The following is a 19,239-nucleotide window of genomic DNA, read 5'->3' on the forward strand; positions in this document are numbered from 1 at the left end:
TGGTTTATCTCACATTGACTTCATTTTCATGGATCTTTGACAATGTGTGATGTATGTGACACCTGTACTAAAACTCTTACCTTGGTCTATCAGCATAAGATAATTCGTGAATATAAAAGCAGGCGAAACGTTTCAGCTTGAGCATTCTCGTTGCATCTTATAAGTTGCATTTGTCTGAGACATTATTGGTTAGAGCTTACAGGACTGACTTTAATTGTTGAGGACCAAGAAATTTGATCAACAAGAAATAAATAAAGATAGGTTGTATAAAACATGCTCACGACCAAAAAAAGTCATATTTACTTTCTATAATATTATCTACAATATGTTCAGTTACTGTTAAATTCTTGTGAAGACTCGATTCGTGTTCATTTCCAATTAAAAAAAATCATGTGATAGATCGATTCACTTTGGGTTCATAGGTAGAAAATTTGTCTGTAGTTTAGATCTTTTACACTAACAGTGATTTTGAAAGTGCTTTAGGTCAAGGACAAAAAAAAATCATTTTTTTGCACTTGAACACTCTTTTACTTGTAACGTAAAAGATGAAGAAAACCTAATAAGACTCCAATTAGTAATAGACTGAAATATCTTTTGTAGAAGTGTTACTGTTTTGTGGAGATTTAACTTACATTTCTTTTCATATTTAGAATTATGTATTTTAATTGGATTCTGCCTTACTACCCTAAAAATTAGTCCAGCTTTTCATTCAAAATCTACTGCTGTCAAAATTCTTATGCTATATTAAAACCACACAAAGAACAATACGAAGCAAAGTTCTATTTTCTTGCCGTTGAATAGAAAATATCAGTGTTGGTAAAAATAAGGAATGTTGTTATAATTTTCAATGATACAACTATAATAATTCACCAAAGTTTTAGGTAGATATACGCAATTGTAGTCGACTGTACGACCTTCATTGAGTGAGTAAAAGTCGCTATAAAAGGTTTAAACATGTGAAACATGAATATGAAACAATTCATATCAGAATATTAACTGCCTAATGTACATGTATAACAAAAAAATTTACAAACAACACATATTACCGAAATGAACCAACCACAACCACTAGACTACAGGTTCCTGACTTGATCCAAAGTTAATGTTATAAAAATATCTTGAAACGTGTGCTTATTCTTTTGAATTACTTTTAAATTATTACTGATAACAAACTGTCATGGTATCAATAGAATCTTTTCTATCTATAAGAGAAACGTGAACTATATTAAAGACGTCATTGCATTTCAAGTGCTACAAGAAAGTATGAAAGAGCAACAGTTTTAATATAGACGACTGCATATATATAATCTACATATTTAGTTCTATTAATAAAACAAGGAGATGTGGTATGCCTCCCAACGAACAACAACAGAACAAGGATACTATATAAATAACCATAATGTTCAACGTCAGACGTCGACAAAATCGGTTTAACCCACCATATTTATATGCACCTCTGTCCCAAGTCGGATGAAGTCATGTTATAGATATGTCTTTGTGTAGTTATACATTTAGTTTGATGAACGATATTCTGACATTGTGCTTTACATCTAGATGACATCTATTTTTTTTCTCTCGGACCTATTCAGAACTTCTTGTATGGTGCTGACTGCTTAATATTGAAAAACTGTATTGGTGACCCCTGTCTGATAGTTTTGTATTTGTTGCTAATGTGATTGAATTTGACTGTTTTTATGACAGCTCCTTTTCCGCCTTTCACATAAATCATCAATGAAAACATCATTGCGCATGGAAAGCTGTAAAAGTCATCTTGATAACTAGCGAAACTAATCGTCAGGAAAAAAACCCGCACTGGTTTACGCCAAAAACATTGAATAACACCAGTTATGACATACAACAAATAACAACAATCAAAAATGAGAAGTCGTGGCTTGAAACAGGCACATAACGAATGTGGTCATAAAGTTCATCAAAAGAATCCTCTTTAATGTATTAATGTGTTGAAATGAAAGATTAAATATAGCCATGGAGTTTTAAAATAAAATTCTTGTTTTTATCCCAAACCAACTTATGATGTTTGTTGATGATTAATTTTTATTGATTGTTGATTGCTTTATGTCCAGTGGCAAATATTTCACGATGGTTCTGGACGAGAACAAGTTAACAATAAATACAACAGGTACTAGTAGGTCTTTTAATAATAGAGGCCCATCCCGATGATGATCAGGGGGAATTTCGACTTCCACTTGAAAATAAAGGTATATAAGTAAGGGACAAAAATTTTGCCATGCAACAAGAAGAGTTGTTGCAAGGGTTCTTAACAGAGATCTTGTCACTCTATTTACTCGAGGCATTGGATTAAACTTCAATATATGCATTCTGACAGGACGTAGCTGCAAATTTGATACATCTTTCACAGCCAGACGGACGCCCCACTTTAACAAGCTTTTTACTGCCGATCGGAACAGGACCAAGTGAGCATACTTCTATTCCCAAACTTACCCTTGGGGCTTATGATATTTGTGATAGGGCCCCTTGTGATAGCATAACCGAGTTTTTTATTAGGTCTTGAATTTGACTACAACTTTCTGTACTTAAAAATGATTGAATTGTCAGTACTGTAAAATAATTAAATTTTCAGTACTGAAAAATGACTGAAATTTTCAGTACTGAAATTGACTGAAATTTTCAGTACTGAAAATGATTGAATTTTCAGTACTGTAAAATAATTAAATTTTCAGTACTGAAAAATGACTGAAATTTTCAGTACTGAAAATGACTGAAATTTTCAGTAATATTGACTGAAATTTTCAGTACTGAAAAATGACTGAAATTTTCAGTACTGAAAAATGACTGAAATTTTCAGTACTGAAAAATGGCTGAAATTTTCAGTACTGAAAAATGACTGTAATTTTCAGTACTGTAATCAACTTTTTCCCAACATTACTGAAAATGATATAAAAGTTAATGTACTGAATAGTGATGTTTCCTAAAAGTACTGTTTATATAGCGACATTTAATGTACTGTTTAGTAATGTTTACTAAACTTACTGTTTATATAGCGGCATTTAATGTACTGATTAGTAATGTTTCCTAAAAGTACTGTTTTTATAGCGGCATTTAATGTACATGTAAACGCTAGTCAAATTGTTGGTAGTGTAGTACAATGTCCGCCATGTCGGATTTTACCGAAAGTCGGGTTTTAAAAGACATCTAATCTATATAAAATATCCAAAAGTAGTACATAACAAAGGTTTGTTCCAAATATTATTATATCAGCATGATAAAAACCGCTTTTCACACACTTACACTAGCCTCTGATATTTGAATGATTTAAGTATGATGTCGGCCATTTAAGATTTTTACCGGATGTGAGACATTTTTTTCAAATGCCTCCTTATCTTGAATAAAAGAGTAACAGCTGAGCTGAGTCTATGCCAAATTTTATTCCTGTAGCATGATTTGCACAATTTTTCACAAAGCGGCCGTATTAATTTCTGGTACATCAGATCATCGAATCAGCTATTCCATAACATACCAAGTACTTTTGTGTTTTGTCCGCATATAGTAGTACTTTTTCCGTTTTAGCTAGCTTACGTATATCCACACGGTTTGACGTCCAGGATCGTAGATAGAATCCAGTTTCCTCCATCATTGATCTCCCTTCCTTATAGTCAGCCCACCCTCGTTCTGTAAACTTAACAGAATGTTGTCCACATACAAATCAGTCATTCAAACTTTGCGAATTATGCGATGTCGACAAATGCAGTTGTAAACAATTTTGATAGGCATAGTGCTTGATTCCTTCTGCACAGGATAATAAGGAATGTAGTGATACTTTTCTTAAGTTCATCTGTTTCATCTACCTTCTCTATGAATCCTCTTCGTTCCTGTTCTTGTATAATGTTCCCGTACTTCTTTAACATATCTGAGTTTTGAGTAAGTCTTTGAAGGACGTTTTCTGTCCTTCTGTTCGTGACTGCTTAATTTATAGGCAATTCATCACGTTTTCAAGGTAACATAGCGGAATATTTGTTTTCTCAGAACTCAATTTATCTGTCCTGATAGACTTAAATATATGCATTGTCGTCTTCGTCTACCTCCCTACTATTTATTCCTATTGAATCTAAATTCCAAAATCTCTCCACATTGAATTCTTTAACTTTGTGTGATACTAGATAAAATTGAGAATGGAAATGGGGAATGTGTCAAAGATACAACAAACCGACCAAATAAAAAACAACAGCAGAGGGTCACCAACAGGTCTTCAATGTAGCGAGAAATTCCCGCACCCGGAGGCGTCCTTCAGCTGGCCCCTAAACAAATATATACTAGTCCAGTGATAATGAACGCCATACTAATTTCCAAATTGTACACAAGAAATTAAAAAATTAAAATAATACAAAACTAACAAAGGCCAGAGGCTCCTGACTTGGGACAGGCGCAAAAATGCGGCGGGGTTAAACATGTTTGTGAGATCTCAACCCTCCCCCTATACCTCTAACCAATGTAGAAAAGTAAACGCATAACAATACGCACATTAAAATTCAGTTCAAGAGAAGTCCGAGTCTGATGTCAGAAGATGTAACCAAAGAAAATAAACAAAATGACAATAATACATAAATAACAACAGACTACTAGCAGTTAACTGACATGCCAGCTCCAGACTTCAATTAAACTGACTGAAAGATTATGATTTCATCATATGAACATCAGGCACAATCCTTCCCGTTAGGGGTTTAGTATCATACCATCATAACATATATGAGAAGAACATAACCCGTGTCATGCCAACAACTGTTTTTAGAATAAATGTGTTTAGTTCCGATGCAAGGACCTTATCAGTGACTCAATATTAACGCCAAAATATGCAATTTTTAATGACTTGACAACAGTATCGTAATTATATCCCTTCTTAATAAGTCTATTCAAAGGTTTTGTAAGTTTCTGAGGTGAATACTGACACCTTTGTGCTTTATAAAGAATATTTCCATAAAAAATTGATGTGAAATACCTGAACGTATTAGAAGTCTGCATGTTGAGCTATATTTACGAATGATGTCTTTATACCGATGATAAAATTTAGTAAATGTTTTGACTAGTTTGTGATATCGAAAACCCTGGTGTAATAATTTTTCAGTAATACATAAATTTCTCTCGTTAAAATCTAAAACATTGTTACATACATGAGCGAATCGTACAAGTTGAGATATATAAACACCGTAAGATGGTGACAAGGGAACGTCACCATCTAAAAACGGATAATTAACGATAGGAAATGAAAAATCATCCCTTTTATCAACATTACACATACTAGTCTTCGACGTGTTTGTTTTCTTACCGTATGTAAGTACCGATATCATTTATCCGATATTGGATTTCACGGCGGTCGGATCGTTTACACGGACTATATAATCGTAAACAATGTCCCCGTAGTGATATGCGCCTACCAGCAACGATATCTCGAATGAATCGTGCTTTGTCACCGTGTGCGCTATCTTTAAACCACGCAAATAACCGTTCTGTGTATCAATATTACGTATGTGATTCTGTATAGGCATGTCGATCATCTGTACTATCAGTGCTTTGATTGACAATACGTGTCCTACATCGGTTTTGAGATAGATTGTTGACTTTTCTATGTGTCTCACGTTTTTCTCTGCACCTCCAAATGCCGATTAATATATTATTTATGTTCCCGCTATCTGTAAATTTAGTTAAGTTTTGCGTTTCAAAAGATGTTTGCCCTCCTTCGTCAAAAAGAATTATCCGTATCGATAAAGAACTGATTTGAGCCTACTTGTGCCACGGCAGTTTTCAAAAGTACATTCGATTGCAATTCTGTCCGTTGAGAATACAAAATAGTAGTATTATGTTCCGTATCATCAATGTCATTCACGAGTTGAACGTTGGGCGAATTCGAAGATAGTGGGTTTAACGTGCATTACATTAGTTTGTGTGGTGTTTCTCATTACAATGTGCGTTTAGATTTACATTCGTTTAGTCTGTGTATACCAAGGTAGTTAAAGATAGCAAATTTGTTCATACGGCATTATGTGTCGGCTGTTTTACTGCAATGAGTTGGTGGATGTATTTCGTGACAGTAAACGCTAGGTCTAGTCTTAATATTCTTGTAAGATTTAGATTTCACCAATTTCGGATGTCGACTCTTTTATCCTGTGTTCGGTATAACGATATCGTCTAATATGCTTTCAGGGAGGTCCGTTATACCAACGTTTTTGTTCTATGTCCTCGCACGAGATATTTTCTGACTTCAACGGGTAATTTGTTGACAATAATGGGAAGAAGTAGTGTGCCGTATGTTTCATGTGTCTTACCCAAAGTTTCTAGACCTTGACGCTACCTCCAATTTGATCGTAAAAAACTTCGTAAGCTTGTTTACTGATTTATAGGCGAAGGAATTTCTAAATCTAGTGCTTCGTGTTCTACTTCATGAGCTTTCAAGCAGTTACACTTTTGTATATTTGTAAGTAACTAGTTAAGATGTACGGACGACTCACATGAGTCCCAGAAGGTTTGCCATTCTGAAATCGTGCCTTCGAAAGTTGGAAGCGTAAGTTTTGGTACGTTACTCTGATTAAAAGTTGCAGGAAATGTACTTTATTGCGTGTTGATTGTGAGAATGGCTTGGGCAAACTGGTTTTCAAACGACAGTGCGTTGTGTAGGTTTGCTATGTTTTGCGTTGAAACAAACGGTATAGTTTTTGGATTTAAAGTGTGCGTTCTAGTACTTTAGTATTTGATTCAATGTGACGGGACTGCAGGAATTTGGACATTTGTATGAACTTACGTACGTGTCAAATCAAGGTTATCATATTAACCGAAAATTCATCTGAATGAAATAATCTAATTTACCACATCTTCCGGTTCCGTTAACTTTAGAATTTGTTCATTCAAGTCCTTAAACAATGTTTGTGTTTGTACAAGTTTTCCTAGTGTTGTAATGACTTCTACTTGATCGAATTTTGTATTCTCCTTTGTTTCATCTAATCGTAGGTATACCTTGAACTACACGTATTTTGCGACTGACTATCTGAACAACGGAACCGAAATTACGTTAGTGATTGCGAAAAGCAGATTAGCGCAAGTGAAAACCCTTACATAACCGCAACTAGAACTTATGGCCGCAGTTATTGGAACTAGACTAGCTTTTCATGTAAAATCGACCTTCTAATGTAAAAACGGGGCTTTCTGGTCGGATAGCTGTATAGTATTGCACTGGTTAAATCATCGAAACTGTTTAAACGATTTATTGTGAATCGAGCGCGAGGAATAACAAAATCTACAAAATCAGCATTAATGGAGATATTGCCCAAAAGAATGCAACCCAACCAATCTCTTAACACGAGGAATTGACGTCGATCAATACATCGATAGTGTCCTTTAAAAAAAGACAGAATTAGTTAACGGTATTGACAATTACAGAAAAAAACGAAGACGAGGAATTTCTAAACAATGAAGTTCATACTGATCACTATGATATCAGTAACGTTATAGACAATTGGAAATATTGAAATTTTCAGGAAAGTGATTTGAGTAACTGCTTACGTTCAGCGGTTCATATTTAACTACCAATATACCGATATACCAAACATCTGAGATAAAAACACAAGGCAATATCCTAGCACTAGACAATTGTGACTCTTCATAGATGACGGTAGCTTTTTGAGATGCAATGGAAGGATTCACAGCGAAATCATTTTAGAGAATACCAAATTTCCGTATTTATTACCTGCGAATCATTTACTTACCAAACTGATAGTGACAGACGCACACGAGCGTTCACTTAATTCGGACTCAATGCTACGCTTACTTACGTATTACAATCGTATTGGGTACCGATACTTAGACAATATGTTAAGGAGTAATTGATCAAGTTTTCGCTGTTGTTAATCATTGTAATGTTACGTAAGTGTCACGTGTTGACAATAGAGTCAAAATAGATATACATACATTCTATTCACTTTTGTTATTGTTAGCTATATAGTTGTCCGATGTAACCTCTTAACGATATTGGTGTCAAGTGAACCTCTTAACGATATTGGTGTCAAGTGACCAGAATGAATTTACAGCTGAAATCGATACTAGCAGGACATAGTAGTGCCGTCTCCGGAATATTCCAGAAATCGCAAACGTACATGAATGCATAATTTTACATACCTTCATACAAGAGCTTACGTTATTTTTTACGACAAAATTGAAACATATGTACGTGGTTTAGAATCCCTTGGTCAGACAGAGAATACATATGACCCATTATTGGTCCCTATCATATTGAAAAAGTTACCGGGGACGTACGCATAAATCTTACAAGACACCATGAATCAAATAGTTGGCAATTAAATGAACTACTACATATACTATCTCAAGAACTCAACATTATGGAGAGAGGCAATTCCTCTGATCATACGGAAACTTAAACCACTACAGCAGCATGTCACACCAATGCAAAGGTACGTACAAAATAAATCAACACAAATAAACGTAAAATCATGTGTACTTTTGTAACGAATCACATTTTCCTGTTAATTGCACTAAGATAATTGATCAAACAGCAAATATTTCTGTTGTTAAACAGCATCGTTTATGTTTTAACTGTCTTTGACCCCCAATATAGCTGATTGCAAATCACACAAAAGTTGCAGGAAATGTAAAATAAAGCAGCATACTAGTTTATGCAAAGACGAGGTTAAAAAGATGAAAAACAGAGTAACACTAATGAATATATTACTAGTAACACAATTCAGTAAACACAACACAACGCGAAGAAAACGGGTACAGTTCTTCACTCACAGACACAGACTAAAAACTGTCGTAGCGCAAGTAAGTTCGGGCATTCAATGTACTTACACAAACACATTATTTGACAAGGGCGCACAGATGCCCTCATCACAGAAAAATAAGCTACAGAGCTTGATTTGACAATTACCAGACAGAAGACCATAAACTTGTCAGGATTTTGTGACACAAGTGATGGCACAGACAACGGCAAATTACCTATCAACGTTTTGACTGTACCAGAAATAGCTGTACCAATGAAGACTTATGTACGTAATATAACAAATTTAAAGTATTTGTTTGGCTTGAAATTAGACCATCCGGTCTCACATGACCCAATGGTTGAAGATTCTCTATTGAATTATATCTAATTCGATTATTACTGGTCAATTGTCGATGATAGAATAGTATGAGGAACAGGACCTACTACCGTCAAGTCGGAAATCCGTAACCTTCTGTCCGGCACAATCAATTGAATACCTGCAAATCCAGATCACACACTTACGTCAATGATGAACATATTAGTAGGTCACAGAGTTGAAGAGTAGAACTTTTATAATGGAGAAATTTATGGAAGTTGAAGCTGCTAGTATAAGTAATAGTGACAACAAATCTGAAAACAGACAATTCCAAGATGTATATAAATCAAATGGTAGAGGTTACCATATGAAAACATAAAGATATGTTGATAAGTTACCTTGTAAGGAGGAACACCACACCTTACTAGACAACAGAAGTATTGAATAACGGAGAACAAAAAATGTCATTAAGCGTCTTAATCGTAAACTTACACTTTTACAGAAAAACGGAAAAATTATTAATGAACAAGAAAAACGTAGATTTATCGAGAGAGTTGATGAACGATCAGCCAAAACAATTGTTCATTCCATACCGCACCATCATTTCCGTAAAAAGTCGTCAACCACGCCAATCAGAATTGTATTTGACTGTAGCTGCAAACCTTCACCTATTAATCTAAGCTTAAATGATTGTTTGATGGATCTTTGGCCAAACTTTAATGATTTAACCGGAATTTTTCTCCGATTTAGAATGCACAAATACGCCGTCTCGACAGGTATAGAAAAAGCCTTACTTATTATGGGCTGGATGAAGAGGATCGTGATGTTACCAGATTCTCTTATGCTTAGTAACCCGGATGACCCAAATAGTCAACTAACCGCAAACAGATTCAAGTCAGTATAATTTGGAGCAACTTTCTCTCCGTTTATCCTAAATGCTGTTATACGTAAACATTTGACTGCAATTCAACAGACTGGACAGCAATGTTAAAGAAATACTTTTATGTTGACAATATTATATCGAGCTTTAATTAACAAAGAGCTTTGTTAGACTTCTTCCATGCATCACGTTTAGTATTTGTAAATGATTTGTATGATGCGAGAGCATAAGGAATTGAATATTTATCAAAATCATCATGTAACCGAGAAGCTTAATCCTTATGGAACAATTTTGTTCGGTGGATGGTGGGAGAGATTGAGAGGAATAACGAAAAACTGAATTAAACGAGCACATATGGACAATAAAACACTCAACACGATAATGACTGAAGTAGAACGTTTACTCAGTGATCGCCCACTAACATACGTTTCATCGGATCAAACGCGGACGACGAACCCCTTACTCCGTCACATTTATTATATTGAAAACGGACCAAGACGCTACCGTATAACGGCCTTAAAGACTGTAGTTTACAACCAGGAACCAAAGACACTACGCATGAACCAGTAACTGGCTAGACAATCGAAGTTTCTTTCATTAATTCTTAAAAACTACATAAAAAGATGGAAGCAGGAATACATAAATTCGCTTAGGAAATATTACCGATACACAGATCGAAACACATAGAACATTAACGTCGGAAATATGTAGTTCAGATTCAGGACTATGTATCTAGAGTAAATTGGACTTTGGCGATCAGTGACAATTTTTTTTACGGCAAAGATGGACTTACACGATCAGCCATAATTCGAACAAAAACTGGTTTGATATCTAGACCAATCATCAAACTTGAATTCTTTGGAACTTGAAAATATAGCAGCTCAGAGTGAGGAAAAGACGAAAATAAAAACATAGACTAACATGTGTTAAATATAAATCGTGAAAAGTTAAATGATAACGTGTGATTAGCATATGGACATTAAAATGAATTTAAACCGTGGGCTGTTAAATATTTTACATATAAATTTAAAATTTTACTAGTAATTTATTTTATTAATAATTAATGTTGTGATCACTTTCATTTATTTTAAAGTAATTCATGTGCGGCCCAAGTATGTTAAGAGCAAAATCACAAACGCAACGTTCTCGCTGCCCATATTCATTGTAACATGTGTGACATGTTGACATTAGAGCTTGAATAGAAAGAATTATTCACACGAGTCATTATATCAGAGGGAGAGGTATCCATTGCCTCAAAAATGACAAAAATCTTTAATGCCCTAGACTCGTACGACTTAGCCAGGAAAGGATAAGGTTGGTACCTTTATATATCACAAAGTCGAAATGAACTATTACCAGCTGGCCAAACCAAGACATTTTCCACATGGGTCATGACACAAGAGGTATATGTAGTAGTTGTATAATGGCCCATAGTACTTATGTCCTAGACCCGTACAAGTTTGTCAGGAGGGGATAACAAGGGTTGTGGTACTCCGATTCATCACGAAGTCGAAAAAAACTATTGCCGGATGGCCAAATTAAGAAATTCTCCATGTGGGTCATTATATCAGAGGAAGAAATAGGAATTGCCTCTAAAATGACCCATACTACTATACCCTAGACCGTACGACCTAGTCAGCAAAGAGAAAGATGGGAACCTTTATATATCTCAAAGTCGGATTGAACTATTGACGACTTGTCAAACTAAAAGATTCTCCTCGTGGACCATGATACAGAGGTTAAGGTACTAATTACCTTTAAAATGACCAGCAAGTAAAAGTATGTTTGAATATTTTGATATACAAGAGTACTTCCCTTACCCTTTTCCTACCAATACGTACGGATCTATGATATACGATACATGGGCCTTTTTAGAGAAAACACCTACGCTAATCTTTTTGTTAGCTCACAAGGAGAATCTCTTAGTTTGGTCTTTGTGATATACAAGAGTACTTCCCTTTGCTGTTCAACAGGTACGGGTCTAGGACATAAGAACCATGGGTAATTTTCGAGGCAACATTATTCCATACATCTGATATGTTTGACAACGCAATCAGTGTTAGTGCTATGGCCCATCTTAAAGGCAATGGCTACCTCTACCTCTGCTAATATGGTCCACGTTAAGATTATCTTAGTCGGTCAGCTGGCAATATTTCATTTTGACTTCGTTGTACACCGGGATACTATATCCCCCTTTAAACCGTCTGCTGACAAATTTGCACAGGTCTAGGGCATGATTGTTATGGGCCATTTTAGAGGAAATGCCTACCTCTAACACTGGTATAATGGCCCACGTGGAGAATCTCTTAGTTTGGCCAGCCGGCAATAGTTCAGTTCGAATTCGTTGTATCCGGGATACCATATCCCCCCATTTGAACCCCCTACTGACAAATTCGTACGGATCTAGGGTATAATTTTTATGGGCCATTTTAAAGGCAATAAGTACCTCTTCCTCTGGTATCATTCCCCACGTGGAGAATCTCTTCGTTTGGCCAGCCGGCAATAGTTCATTTTCGAGTTTGTGATAAACCAGGGTACCCCCTTATCCTTTCCTGACTAACTCGTACGGGTCTAGGGCATACGTGCTATGAGCCATTTTATAGTCAATACCAACCTCTACCTCTGGTATGATGGTTGATGTGGAGAATCTCTTAGTTTGGACAGCCGGCAATAGTTCAGTTCGAATTCGTTGTAAACCGGAATACCATATCCCCCCTTTTAACCCTCTACTGACAAACTCGTACGGGTCTAGGGTACAAGTGCTCAGAGCCATTTTAAAGGCAATAAGTACCTCTTCCTGTGGTATCATTGCCCACGTGGAGAATCTCTTCGTTTGGTCAGCCGGCAATAGTTCATTTTCGAATTTGTGATATCCCAGGGTACCCCCCTTATCCTTTCAAGACTAACTCGTACGGGTCTAGGGCATAAGTGCTATGGGCCATTTTATAGGCCATACCAACCTCTACCTCTGGTATGATGGTTGATGTGGTGAATCTCTTATTTTGGCCAGCCGACAATAGTTCAGTTCGAATTCGTTGTAAACCGGAATACCATATCCCCCCTTTTAACCCTCTACTGACAAACTCGTACGGGTCTAGGGTACAAGTGCTCAGAGCCATTTTAAAGGCAATAAGTACCTCTTCCTGTGGTATCATTGCCCACGTGGAGAATCTCTTCGTTTGGTCAGCCGGCAATAGTTCATTTTCGAATTTGTGATATCCCAGGGTACCCCCCTTATCCTTTCAAGACTAACTCGTACGGGTCTAGGGCATAAGTGCTATGGGCCATTTTATAGGCCATACCAACCTCTACCTCTGGTATGATGGTTGATGTGGTGAATCTCTTATTTTGGCCAGCCGACAATAGTTCAGTTCGAATTCGTTGTAAACCGGAATACCATATCCCCCCTTTTAACCCTCTACTGACAAACTCGTATGGGTCTAGGGTACCAGTGCTATGGGCCATTTTAAAGGCAATAAGTACCTCTTCCTCTGGTATCATTGCCCACGTGGAGAATCTCTTCGTTTGGCCAGCCTGCAATAGTTCATTTTCGAATTTGTGATAAACCAGCGTACCCCCTTATCCTTTCCTGACTAACTCGTACGGGTCTAGGGCATAAGTGCTATGAGCCATTTTATCGCCAATACCAACCTCTACCTCTGGTATAATGGCCGATGTGGAGAATCTCTTAGTTTGGCCAGCCGGCAATAGTTCAGTTCGAATTCGTTGTATCCGGGATACCATATCCCCCCCTTTGAACCCTCTACTGACAAACTCGTACGGGTCTAGGGTATAAGTGCTATGGGCCATTTTAAAGGCGATAAGAACGTCTTCCTCTGGTATCATTGCCCACGTGGAGAATCTCTTCGTTTGGCCAGCCGACAATAGTTCATTTTCGAATTTGTGATATACCAGGGTACCCCCTTATCCTTTTCTGACTAACTCGTTCGGGTCTAGGGCATAAGTGCTATGGGCCATTTTAGAGGCAATATCAACCTCTACCTCTGGTATAATGGCCGATGTGGAGAATCTCTTAGTTTGGCCAGCCGGCAATAGTTCAGTTCGAATTCGTTGTATCCGGGATACCATATCCCCCCTTTGAACCCTCTACTGACAAACTCGTACGGGTCTAGGCTATAAGTGCTATGGGCCATTTTAAAGGCAATAAGTGCCTCTTCCTCTGGTATCATTGCCCACGTGGAGAATCTCTTCGTTTGGCCAGCCGGCAATAGTTCATTTTCGAATTTGTGATATACCAGGGTACCCCCTTATCCTTTTCTGACTAACTCGTACGGGTCTAGTGCATAAGTGCTATGGGACATTTTAGAGGCAATACCAACCTCTACCTCTGGTATAATGGCCGATGTGGAGAATCTCTTAGTTTGGCCAGCCGGCAATAGTTCGATTCGAATTCGTTGTATCCGGGATACCATATCCCCCCTTTGAACCCTCTACTGACAAACTCGTACGGGTCTAGGCTATAAGTGCTATGGGCCATTTTAAAGGCAATAAGTACCTCTTCCTCTGGTATCATTGCCCACGTGGAGAATCTCTTCGTTTGGCCAGCCGGCAATAGTTCATTTTCGAATTTGTGATATACCAGGGTACCCCTTATCCTTTTCTGACTAACTTGTACGGGTCTAGGGCATAAGTGCTATGGGCCATTTTAGAGGCAATACTAACCTCTACCTCTGGTATAATGGCCGATGTGGAGAATCTCTTAGTTTGGCCAGCCGGCAATAGTTCAGTTCGAATTCGTTGTATCCGGGATACCATATCCTCCCTTTGAACCCTCTACTGACAAACTCGTACGGGTCTAGGGTATAAGTGCTATGGGCCATTTTAAAGGCAATACGTACCTCTTCCTCTGGTATCATTGCCCACGTGGAGAATCTCTTCGTTTGGCCAGCCGGCAATAGTTCATTTTCGAATTTGTGATATACCAGGGTACCCCCTTATCCTTTTCTGACTAACTCGTACGGGTCTAGGGCATAAGTGCTATGGGCCATTTTGGAGGCAATACCAACCTCTACCTCCGGTATAATGGCCGATGTGGAGAATCTCTTAGTTTGGCCAGCCGGCAATAGTTCAGTTCGAATTCGTTGTATCCGGGATACCATATCCCCCCTTTGAACCCTCTACTGACAAACTCGTACGGGTCTAGGGTATAAGTGCTATGGGCCATTTTAAAGGCAATAAGTACCTCTTCCTCTGGTATCATTGCCCACGTGGAGAATCTCTTCGTTTGGCCAGCCGGCAATAGTTCATTTTCGAATTTGTGATATACCAGGGTACCCCCCTTATCCTTTTCTGACTAACTCGTACGGGTCTAGGGCATAAGTGCTATGGGCCATTTTAGAGGCAATACCAACCTCTACCTCTGGTATAATGGCCGATGTGGAGAATCTCTTAGTTTGGCCAGCCGGCAATAGTTCAGTTCGAATTCGTTGTATCCGGGATACCATATCCCCCCTTTGAACCCTCTACTGACAAACTCGTACGGGTCTAGGGTATAAGTGCTATGGGCCATTTTAAAGGCAATAAGTACCTCTTCCTCTGGTATCATTGCCCACGTGGAGGATCTCTTCGTTTGGCCAGCCGGCAATAGTTCATTTTCGAATTTGTGATATACCAGGGTACCCCCTTATCCTTTTCTGACTAACTCGTACGGGTCTAGGGCATAAGTGCTATGGGCCATTTTAGAGGCAATACCAACCTCTACCTCTGGTATAATGGCCGATGTGGAGAATCTCTTAGTTTGGCCAGCCGGCAATAGTTCAGTTCGAATTCGTTGTATCCGGGATACCATATCCCCCCTTTGAACCCTCTACTGACAAACTCGTACGGGTCTAGGGTATAAGTGCTATGGGCCATTTTAAAGGCAATAAGTACCTCTTCCTCTGGTATCATTGCCCACGTGGAGAATCTCTTCGTTTGGCCAGCCGGCAATAGTTCATTTTCGAATTTGTGATATACCAGGGTACCCCCTTATCCTTTTCTGACTAACTCGTACGGGTCTAGGGCATAAGTGCTATGGGCCATTTTAGAGGCAATACCAACCTCTACCTCCGGTATAATGGCCGATGTGGAGAATCTCTTAGTTTGGCCAGCCGGCAATAGTTCAGTTCGAATTCGTTGTATCCGGGATACCATATCCCCCTTTGAACCCTCTACCGACAAACTCGTACGGGTCTAGGGTATAAGTGCTATGGACCATTTTAAAGGCAATAAGTATCTCTTCCTCTGGTATCATTGCCCACGTGGAGAATCTCTTCGTTTGGCCAGCCGGCAATAGTTCATTTTCGAATTTGTGATATACCAGGGTACCCCCTTATCCTTTTCTGACTAACTCGTACGGGTCTAGGGCATAAGTGCTATGGGCCATTTTAGAGGCAATACCAACCTCTACCTCTGGTATAATGGCCGATGTGGAGAATCTCTTAGTTTGGCCAGCCGGCAATAGTTCAGTTCGAATTCGTTGTATCCGGGATACCATATCCCCCCTTTGAACCCTCTACTGACAAACTCGTACGGGTCTAGGGTATAAGTGCTATGGGCCATTTTTAAGGGAATAAGTACCTCTTCCTCTGGTATCATTGCCCACGTGGAGAATCTCTTCGTTTGGCCAGCCGGCAATAGTTCATTTTCGAATTTGTGATATACCAGGGTACCCCCTTATCCTTTTCTGACTAACTCGTACGGGTCTAGGGCATAAGTGCTATGGGCCATTTTAGAGGCAATACCAACCTCTACCTCCGGTATAATGGCCGATGTGGAGAATCTCTTAGTTTGGCCAGCCGGCAATAGTTCAGTTCGAATTTGTTGTATCCGGGATACCATATCCCCCCTTTGAACCCTCTACTGACAAACTCGTACGGGTCTAGGGTATAAGTGCTATGGGCCATTTTAAAGGCAATAAGTACCTCTTCCTCTGGTATCATTGCCCACGTAGAGAATCTCTTCGTTTGGCCAGCCGGCAATAGTTCATTTTCGAATTTGTGATATACCAGGGTACCCCCTTATCCTTTTCTGACTAACTCGTACGGGTCTAGGGCATAAGTGCTATGGGCCATTTTAGAGGCAATACCAACCTCTACCTCTGGTATAATGGCCGATGTGGAGAATCTCTTAGTTTGGCCAGCCGGCAATAGTTCAGTTCGAATTCGTTGTATCCGGGATACCATATCCCCCCTTTGAACCCTCTACTGACAAACTCGTACGGGTCTAGGGTATAAGTGCTATGGGCCATTTTAAAGGCAATAAGTACCTCTTCCTCTGGTATCATTGCCCACGTGGAGAATCTCTTCGTTTGGCCAGCCGGCAATAGTTCATTTTCGAATTTGTGATATACCAGGGTACCCCCTTATCCTTTTCTGACTAACTCGTACGGGTCTAGGGCATAAGTGCTATGGGCCATTTTAGAGGCAATACCAACCTCTACCTCCGGTATAATGGCCGATGTGGAGAATCTTTTAGTTTGGCCAGCCGGCAATAGTTCAGTTCGAATTCGTTGTATCCGGGATACCATATCCCCCCTTTGAACCCTCTACTGACAAACTCGTACGGGTCTAGGGTATAAGTGCTATGGGCCATTTTAAAGGCAATAAGTACCTCTTCCTCTGGTATCATTGCCCACGTGGAGAATCTCTTCGTTTGGCCAGCCGGCAATAGTTCATTTTCGAATTTGTGATATACCAGGGTACCCCCTTATCCTTTTCTGACTAACTCGTACGGGTCTAGGGCATAAGTGCTATGGGCCATTTTAGAGGCAATACCAACCTCTACCTCTGGTATAATGGCCGATGTGGAGAATCTCTTAGTTTGGCCAGCCGGCAATAGTTCAGTTCGAATTCGTTGTATCCGGGATACCATATCCCCCCTTTGAACCCTCTACTGACAAACTCGTACGGGTCTAGGGTATAAGTGCTATGGGCCATTTTAAAGGCAATAAGTACCTCTTCCTCTGGTATCATTGCCCACGTGGAGAATCTCTTCGTTTGGCCAGCCGGCAATAGTTCATTTTCGAATTTGTGATATACCAGGGTACCCCCTTATCCTTTTCTGACTAACTCGTACGGGTCTAGGGCATAAGTGCTATGGGCCATTTTAGAGGCAATACCAACCTCTACCGCCGGTATAATGGCCGATGTGGAGAATCTCTTAGTTTGGCCAGCCGGCAATAGTTCAGTTCGAATTCGTTGTATCCGGGATACCATATCCCCCCTTTGAACCCTCTACTGACAAACTCGTACGGGTCTAGGGTATAAGTGCTATGGGCCATTTTAAAGGCAATAAGTACCTCTTCCTCTGGTATCATTGCCCACGTGGAGAATCTCTTCGTTTGGCCAGCCGGCAATAGTTCATTTTCGAATTTGTGATATACCAGGGTACCCCCTTATCCTTTTCTGACTAACTCGTACGGGTCTAGGGCATAAGTGCTATGGGCCATTTTAGAGGCAATACCAACCTCTACCTCTGGTATAATGGCCGATGTGGAGAATCTCTTAGTTTGGCCAGCCGGCAATAGTTCAGTTCGAATTCGTTGTATCCGGGATACCATATCCCCCCTTTGAACCCTCTACTGACAAACTCGTACGGGTCTAGGGTATAAGTTCTATGAGCCATTTTAAAGGCAATAAGTACCTCTTCCTCTGGTATCATTGCCCACGTGGAGAATCTCTTCGTTTGGCCAGCCGGCAAAAGTTCATTTTCGAATTTGTGATATACCAGGGTACCCCCTTATCTTTTTCTGACTAACTCGTACGGGTCTAGGGCATAAGTGCTATGGGACATTTTAGAGGCAATTAAATGGACTGGTAATGTTGAGATTAAAGACTCTTATTGATCTCCGTAATTTTGAAGAATTATGTCATTGAAATAGTAATTGACAGTTTCTATTTTACTGTTTATTATATTCCTTCAACAAACTATGTTTCTTGTTTTTCTGATCTTTTTAATTGTGTGATACTATCGTATGTATTGTATATTTTAGTTTTAGAATTGGACTATATTTGTAGACAACGAACAGATTATGGAATGCCCATATGACAATTAATTCCATTTAATTACCCTATATTTAATCATCTTGTTTTAATTACTATAGTTTACATTGATTCAATAATAACAACATTTTAATGTTCATAATTGTTTTGTGTTGTGTGAGGCAATGCAATTAAACTTTTCATTTACTTTCATTTTAAATGACGAGGACCTTGCAGAAGACACCTATTGGCTTACTATTTCCTAATTACTTTATATTGCTATAAATAGCATAACCATATTGGATATTAACAGCAAAGG

Source organism: Mytilus galloprovincialis, chromosome 8 (genome assembly GCF_965363235.1).
Source record: "Mytilus galloprovincialis chromosome 8, xbMytGall1.hap1.1, whole genome shotgun sequence".
NCBI classification, from domain to species: domain Eukaryota; kingdom Metazoa; phylum Mollusca; class Bivalvia; order Mytilida; family Mytilidae; genus Mytilus; species Mytilus galloprovincialis.